Source organism: Scyliorhinus canicula, unplaced genomic scaffold (assembly GCF_902713615.1).
Source record: "Scyliorhinus canicula unplaced genomic scaffold, sScyCan1.1, whole genome shotgun sequence".
NCBI classification, from domain to species: domain Eukaryota; kingdom Metazoa; phylum Chordata; class Chondrichthyes; order Carcharhiniformes; family Scyliorhinidae; genus Scyliorhinus; species Scyliorhinus canicula.
The window spans coordinates 184,143-192,932 of NW_024056016.1; the positions used below are offsets into that span (position 1 = coordinate 184,143).

At 51.0% G+C, this 8,790-nt stretch overlaps 1 pseudogene; it reads right to left on the minus strand.

Annotated features, from left to right (window-relative positions):
* Positions 1–943: 943 nt before the first annotated feature.
* On the minus strand, positions 944–8,254 carry LOC119961618 (annotated as a pseudogene).
* Between the last annotated feature and the right edge of the window lie 536 nt (positions 8,255–8,790).

Here is an 8,790-nt window from a genome sequence, read left to right on the forward strand (position 1 = left end):
CCATCCCCCCCGGCTCAAACATACATATTCAAAACATCACAGTCCCCAATCAACACACAGTAGAAAAAATCCCTCCACCATCTACCTACTGAAATAAAGTTAACTTTACAAATCTAAGCAACGGCCTAAAAAACTGTTACACAGAGAGCACTGCATATACAGATCAAAACTAAGGAAACGTTAACAGAATCGATACCGCAATACCCTCCCCCAAGGTTCAATGCCCTCAAACTCCTGCCAGCCTTTTGTCTTTGATAAAGTCCATCGCTTCGTCCGGCGATTCAAGGTAAAGTTCTTGGCCCTCAAACGTGACCCACAGACGCATTGGGTATAACAACCCAAACTTCACCCCCTGTTTGAAGAGGGCCGATTTTACCCTATTGAATCCAGCTCGTCTTTTGGCCAGTTTCACGCCCAGGTCCTGGTAGATGCGCAGCTCACAGTTCTCCCACTTGCAGCTCAGTGTCTGCTTTGCCCACCGCAAAATCCGCTCCTTATCCAGGAAGCGATGCATTCGCACCCGGATCACCCTCGGAGGTTCATATCGCTTGCGGCTACCTCCCAAGCGCTCTATCTACTTCCAAGGGTCGAGAAAACGCCCCATCTCCCATCAGCTTTTCCAGTATATTTGTCACACATGCCCTTGCGTCCGACCCTTCACTGCCCTCCAGGAGACCGACAATCCTCAGGTTCTGTCTCTGGGACCTGTTCTCCAGGTCCTCCTGCAACTTTTTCTGGTGGTCCCTCATCAGCCCCACCTCCACCGCGGTTAAATGGTCCTCGTGCTCGGCCACCTTCTGGATCGCCGGTCCATGGGCTTCCATTTCCTGTTCCACCCAATCAATCCTTGCCTTAATTAGGTTGCCTTCATTTGCAGAAAGAGACCCAAATGAACATGGTTCAGTCCTGAATGTGAGTTCACAGCAAAATCCAATCACTGTGGTTACTTGTGGCCTCGTTGGTGTTTCAGCAGGTGGGATGAAGTGGTGAATCCCTTCCCACACGTGGAGCAGGTGAATGGCCTCTCCCCGGTGTGAATTCACTGATGTACAGTGAGGCAAGATGATTGTCTGAACCCAGTCCCACATTGAGAGCTCCTGAACGGTCTCTCGTCAGTGTGAACACGTTGATGGCACAGCAATTCCCCAGAACTTTTATTGCTCTTCCCACAGTCTGGACATTGAAACGGTCTCTCATCAGTGTGAACTCGCTGGTGACTCAGCAGGTTGGATGACCGAGTGAATCCCTTCCCACACGTGGAGCAGGTGAACGGTCTCTCCCCAGTGTGAACACGCTGGTGTTTCCGCAGTGTGGATGATTCAGTGAATCCCTTCCCACAGGTGGTGCAGGTGAACGGTCTCTCCCGAGTGTGAACTCGCTGGTGTCTCAGCAGTTGGGATGACTGAGTGAATCCCTTCCCACACGTGGAGCAGGTGAATGGTCTCTCCCCAGTGTGAACACGCTGGTGACTCAGCAGGTGGGATGAATCAGTGAATCCCTTCCCACAGGTGGAGCAGGTGAACGGTCTCTCCCCAGTGTGAACACGCTGGTGAATCAGCAGGTGGGATGACGAACTGAATCCATTCCCACACGTGGAGCAGGTGAATGGTCTCTCCCCAGTGTGAACTCGCTGGTGAATCAGCAGGTGGGATGACCGAGTGAATCCCTTCCCACACTCGATGCAGCTGAACGGTCTCTCCCCAGTGTGAACTCGCTGGTGTTTCCGCAGTGTGGATGACTCAGTGAATCCCATCCCACACGTGGAGCAGGTGAACGGTCTCTCCACTGTGTGAACTCGCTGGTGATGCAGCAGGGTGGATGACTGAGTGAATCCCTTCCCACACGTGGAGCAGGTGAACGGTCTCTCCCCAGTGTGAACACGCTGGTGTTTCCGCAGTGTGGATGATTCAGTGAATCCCTTCCCACAGGTGGTGCAGGTGAACGGTCTCTCCCGAGTGTGAACTCGCTGGTGTCTCAGCAGTTGGGATGACTGAGTGAATCCCTTCCCACACTCGATGCAGCTGAACGGTCTCTCCCCAGTGTGAACTCGCTGGTGTTTCCGCAGTGTGGATGACTCAGTGAATCCCATCCCACACGTGGAGCAGGTGAACGGTCTCTCCACTGTGTGAACTCGCTGGTGACGCAGCAGGGTGGATGACTGAGTGAATCCCTTCCCACACGTGGAGCAGGTGAATGGCCTCTCTCCTGTGTGAACACGCTGGTGTTTCCCCAGTGTGGATGACTCAGTGAATCCCTTCCCACACGTGGAGCAGGTGAATGGTCCCTCCCCAGTGTGAACTCGCTGGTGTCTCCGCAGGGCATTTGACTGAGTGAATCCCTTCCCACACTTGGAGCAGGCGAATGGTCTCTCCCCAGTGTGACTACGTCGATGAGTTTCCAGATGGGATGGGTAAGTGAATCCTTTCCCACAGTCCGCACATTTCCACGGTTTCTCCTCAGTGCGGCTGCATTTCTGTCTCATGGGGCCTGATGACGTGTACAGTTTCTCCCCACTTTGAACGATGCTTTTTCCTTCCATGTTCAAAATCCGCTGATTCAGGATATGATAAATTGAGGGCTCTGTCAGATCCTGATGTGATGCTTGGTTTGAGTTTCCGGACTTTGAAGCCTCCCCTTCGAACACCCTGTGAATCTGATTGAAAACAGAAAATAGGGAGTGAGAGAGAACCCACAAAAACACAAAGGCAGGTTGTGAAATTGAGCTGAATGAATCTGGTCATTTGTGGGGCCGGCACTGGGAAAAAGTGACCATGAAAACTGCTGGATTGTTATAAAAACCCAACTGGCTTCTTTGGGAGAAGAGAGAAAGAGGCAAAGAGAGATTTTGTACATCTACAAGTCATATTAAAGAGAATAGATGGCAAAGCAAATTCGATCTTGAGCTTCATAAACATTAACCGAAGAGATAATGCTGGAACATCTCAGCAGGTCTGGCAGCATCTGTAGGGAGAGAAAAGATCTCATGTTGAATCCAGATGGTCCTTTGTTAGTTCTTTTCTCTCCCTACAGATGCTGCCAGACCTGCTGAGATGTTCCAGCATTTTCTCTTTGGCTTCAGATTCCAGCATCCGCAATAATTTGCTTTTATTCATAAACAGTAATATTGATCCCAAAACTATGCTTCTGGTGGCACGGTGATTAGCACTGCTGCCTCACAGCGCTAGGGACTCGGGTTCAATTCCGGCCTTGGTGACTGTGTGTGTGGAGTTTGCACTTTCTCCCCATGTCTGCGTGGGTTTCCACCCGGTGCTCAGGTTTCCTCTAACAGTCCAAAGAAGGGAAAGTTAGGGGGATTGGCCTTGATAAATTACCCCTTAGTGTCCAGGGATGTGCAGGTTAGGTGGGGCTATGGGGTTACAGGGACAGGGTAGGGTGTGGGCCTAGACAGGGTGCCCTTGCAGAGAATCACTGCAGACTTGATGGGCTGAATGGCCTCCTTCTGCACTGTAGGAATTCTATGGCTCCAATTCTATTCTATGAATCTTTATAAAGCTCTGGTCACCACTCTTCAGGAAGAATGTGAAGGTTCTTGGAGAAGGTGCAGAGGAGATTTACCAGAATGGTTCCAGCAAAGGAGGCTGAGGGGAGATTTGATTCAGGGACACAAGATTATGCCAGATTTCCATCAGGTGGACAGAGAAACTCTGTTTCCATTCACTGATCGTACAGTCGGGACACAGATTTAAAGTTTTGGGTAAAACCTGGATTGAACGATATAAGGTCCTGAGGGGTCTTGACAGGGTGGATGTGGAGAGGATGTTTCCTCTTGTGGGAGAATCTAGAACAAGGGCATCACTGTTGCAAAATAAGGGGTCACCCATTTCAGATGGAGATGAAGGTATTTTTTTCTCTTGAGGGTTGTAAGACAGGAGGTGGCACAGTGGTTAGCACTGCTGCCTCACAGCACCAGGGACCCAGGTTCAATTCCGGCCCTGGGTGACTGTGGAGTTTGCACGTTCTCCCTGTGTCTGTGTTTCCTCCGGGTGCTCCGGATTCCTCACAGAGGTCAAAGATGTGCAGGTTAGGTGGATTGGCCAGGTTAGGTGGATTGGCCGGGTTAGGTGGATTAGCCGGGTTAGGTGGATTGGCCGGGTTAGGTGGATTAGCCAGGTTAGGTGGCCGGGTTAGGTGGATTGGCCGGGTTAGGTGGATTGGCCAGGTTAGGTGGATTGGCCAGGTTAGATGGATTGGCCAGGTTAGGTGGATTGGCCAGGTTAGGTGGATTGACCACGTTAGGTGGATTGGCCAGGTTAGGTGGATTGGCCAGGTTAGGTGGATTTGGCCTTTCTAAATTGCCCCTTCGTCTCCAAGGACGTGGGTGTTGGGTGGGGTTATGAAGATGGAGTGGGCATGGGTGGGGTGCTCTTTCAGAGGGTTGGTGCAGACCTGATGGGCCGAATGGGCTCCTTCTGCACTGTCGGGATTCTATGACTTTGGAACTTCCGTCCTTAAAATGCAGTGGAAGCAGAGTCCTTAAATATTTTTTTAAAAATAAATTTGAAGTGCCCAATTCATTTATTAATAATTAAGGGGCAATTTAGCGTCACCAACCCGCCTACTCTGTACATCTTTGGGTTGTGGGGGGCGAAACCTACACAACCACAGGGAGAATGTGCAAACTCCACACAGACAGAGACCCAGAGCCTTAATCGAACCTTGAACCTCGGCGCAGTGAGGCAGCAGTGCTAACCACTGCACCACCGTGCTGCCCCGTCTTTGAATATTTTTAAGGCAGTGATGGATAGACTCATGATAAGCAAGAGGGTGAAAGGTTATCGGGGTCGGCAGGAATGTGGAGTTGAGGTTAAAATTTTTGATTGATGGAGCAGGCTCGAGGGGCCGACTCCTAGTTTGTATGTAAGGAGCAGGCTCGAGGGGCCGACTCCTAGTTTGTGTGTAAGGAGCAGGCTCAAGGGACCGACTCCTAGTTTGTGTGTAAGGGGCAGGCTCGAGGGGCCGACTCCTAGTCTGTATGTAAGGAGCAGGCTCGAGGGGCCGACTCCTAGTTTGTGTGTAAGGAGCAGGCGCGAGGGACCGACTCCTAGTTTGTATGTAAGGAGCAAGCTCAAGAGGCCGACTCCTAGTTTGTGTGTAAGGAGGCTCGAGGGGCCGACTCCTAGTTTGTATGTAAGGAGCAGTCTCGAGGGGCGACTCCTAGTTTGTGTGTCAGGAGCAGGCTCGAGGGGCCGACTCCTAGTTTGTGTGTAAGGAGCAGACTCGAGGGGCCGACTCCTAGTTTGTTTGCAAGGAGCAGGCTCGAGGGGCCGACTCCTAGTCTGTATGTAAGGAGCAGGCTCGAGGGGCGACTCCTAGTTTGTGTGTAAGGAGCAGACTCGAGGGGCCGACTCCTAGTTTGTGTGTAAGGAGCAGACTCGAGGGGCTGACTCCTAGTTTGTGTGTAAGGAGCAGGCTCGAGGGGCCGACTCCTAGTTTGTATGTAAGGAGCAGGCTCGAGGGGCCGACTCCTACTTTGTGTGTAAGGAGCAGGCTCGAGGGGCCGACTCCTAGTTTGAGTGTAAGGAGCAGACTCGAGGGGCCGACTCCTAGTTTGTATGTAAGGAGCAGGCTCGAGGGGCCGACTCCTAGTTTGTGCGTAAGGAGCAGGCTCGAGAGGCCGACTCCTAGTTTGTGTGTAAGGAGCAGGCTCGAGGGGCCGACTCCTAGTTTGTGTGTAAGGGGCAAACCCGAGGGGCCGACTCCTAGTTTGTGGGTAAGGAGCAGGCTCGAGGGGCCAACTATTTTTTTCAGAGACCCAAAAATCTTTTTTACTGTTCTAATGATTTTAGAGACCAATGCATGAATCTCACCAAGGCAGAAGGTAAAATTTTAATTCATTGGAAGTCTACTGATGACCATGATGGCATGCGCTGCGAGCCTGGACCGGATACCAACTCTCCCGGATTGACTGACTGGAGACTCCAGGGTTCTATTTTATGATTTGTGGGAGTCACTGGCTGGGCCAACATTTATTGCCCATCCCTAATTTCCCTTAAACTGAGTGGCTGGCTCAGCCAATTGTTGATTGTTATAATGACCCATCTGGTTCACTCATGTCCTTCAGTGAAGGAAATCTTCTATCCTTACCTGGTCTGGCCTTGATGTGATTCCAGATCCAGTCAGCTGGTTGACCCTTAAAATGCCCTGACATGCCCTCAGTTCAAGGGCAATTAGGGATGGGCAGTGAATGCTGGCCCAGCCAGCGACTCCCACATCCCGAGAATGAACTGAAAAGAAAATCTGCCGTCCTTACCTGGTCTGGCCGACATGAACATAGAGTGCAGAAGGAGGCCATTCAGCCCATCGAGTCTGCACTGACCCACCTAAGCCCTCATTTCTACCCTATCCCCGTAACCCAATAACCCCTCCTAACCTTTTTGGACAATAAGGGCAATTTAGCATGGCCAAACCACCTAACATGCACATCTTTGGACAGTAGGAGGAAACGGGAGCACCCGGAGGAAACCCACGTAGACACTGGGAGAACGTGCAGACTCCGCACAGGCAGTGACCCAGCGGGGAATCGAACCTCGGACTCTGGTGCTGTGAAGCCACAGTGCTATCGACTTGTGCTACCCAATCCATTCTCTTATTTCCTCTAGACCCAACTATCCTAACACACCCTCAGATGACCTCCCATATTCAACCCCCCTGTAATATTGAGTTAATCCAGTGGCTCAGTGACGTATAAAATTTCGCGTTTAAGAAGCACCTTTTCCTCCAGGGTTGTGTCTCCCTGTCTCTGTCATCTCAACCAGCCACCGAGATGTTTGCTCTCATCTAATTCTGGACTCAGACTGAGATAGACAATTGCTAATCAGGAAGGGAATCAAGGGAATTATGGGGATAAGACGGGAAAGTGGAATTGAGGATATCAGATCAGCCACCATTTCATGGAATGGCAGGGCAGACTCGATGGGCCGAATGGCCTACTTTGCTCTACATCTTACATGTTATGGGCATGAGCATTCTCAACATTTTTTGCTTTTTTAAAAATAAATTTAGAGTACCCAATTCATTTTTTCCATTCAGGGGAATTTAGCGTGTCCAATCCACCAAAGATGGTTTTTTTAGAAATAGAACAGTACAGCACAGAACAGGCCCTTCGGCCCTCGATGTTGTGCCGAGCAATGATCACCCTACTTAAACCCACGTAACCCGTATACCCGTAACCCAACAATCCCCCCATTAACCTTACACTACGGGCAATTTAGCATGGCCAATCCACCTAACCCGCACATCTTTGGACTGTGGGAGGAAACCGGAGCACCCGGAGGAAACCCACGCACACACGGGGAGGACGTGCAGACTCCACACAGACAGTGACCCAGCCGGGAATCGAACCTGGGACCCTGGAGCTGTGAAGCATTGATGCTAACCACCATGCTACCGTGAAGCATTGATGCTAACCACCATGCTACCGTGAGGCCCCACGGTTGTGGGGGCGAAACCCATTCAAAAACGGGGAGAATGTGCAAGTTCTACACAGACAGTGACCCAGAGCCGGGATCGAACCTGGGATCTCGGCGCTGTGAGGCAGCAGGGCTAACCCACTGCGCCACAATGCTGTACTTAGCATTTGCAATATTAATCACTATTACTGGTGCCTGTTTTTTCAGTTGCCTGAGAGCCAAGCTGTGGAAATTCTTCCTTAAACCTCTCCTGCTCACTCCTTCACTTTCCTATTTTCAGAATCTCCTTAAAACCTACCTTGCAGACAAGCTTTTGTCCACCTGCTCTGATATTCCACTGTGTGGCTCAGTGACAAATGTTGCTGAGAATTGAGCGACACCTCGATGCCTCATAACAAAAATGCATCAAATTGGGGCATGTTTCTCGCTTTCAAATCCTCGACATGTTGCATAATTACTCTCGGTGGCTGAGGATGCACCAGGATGTCCATCACCATCTGAATCAGTGTCGCCTCTGCGTCCACCTGAATCCAGCTCTGAGAACAGAAATGTCGCAAAGGAGACTCACCCCTGGTCACCGGAACCCTGAAGCCCCGCCCACACGATTGCGTCACATAACGGCGCATGCGCTTCACCCCACTGGTCCAAGGTGGCGGCCGGCCACCTGGGCCTGCCCCTGGGGAAAAGCCTGGGTGTTACAAATTCGGGACCTCCAGGTTCCTATTGCGGTTGTGAGACCGGCACTGGGTGTTTATGAAGCCTCGGCTCCCTCCCCACCCCCACTCCCGGCTCCATTCCTCCCTCCGGCCCACCGACTCTCACCCGTTCAGAAAAGCATCTCCCGCACGCACAGGACCCCGAGAAAAGTGACACTGCGCATGCTCCACATACAGCCCAGCATTGGGCCTGCGCGGTTGGCTCCTGTGGAGTGAATAGGGCACTTGCACATACAAAGGGAATACTGGGTAATTACAGCGCCATTGAACCGTGACACTGCAGTGAAAATAAATTTGTTACCCAATTGAGATCAATTGCTTTTCAAAAAAAATCACACCCATTTTTGTGAATAGGTGCTCGCTATATACATTTTTCCAATTAAAGGGCAACTTAACGTGGCCAATCGAGTTAACCTACATATATTCTTGGGATGTGGGGGTAAGACCCATGCAGACACTGGGAGAATGTGACCCGGGGCCAGGATTGAACCCAGGATCTGGGAACCATGAGGCAGCAGTACTAACTACTGCACCACCGTTCCGTCCCGGTACTCTCATATTTCATTTCTGGGAATAAGGAGAGATTTTTAAGCATTTCCAACCTTGTTTTCAGCTCCCCGGATTCTATTTGGACTGGGTTCTGT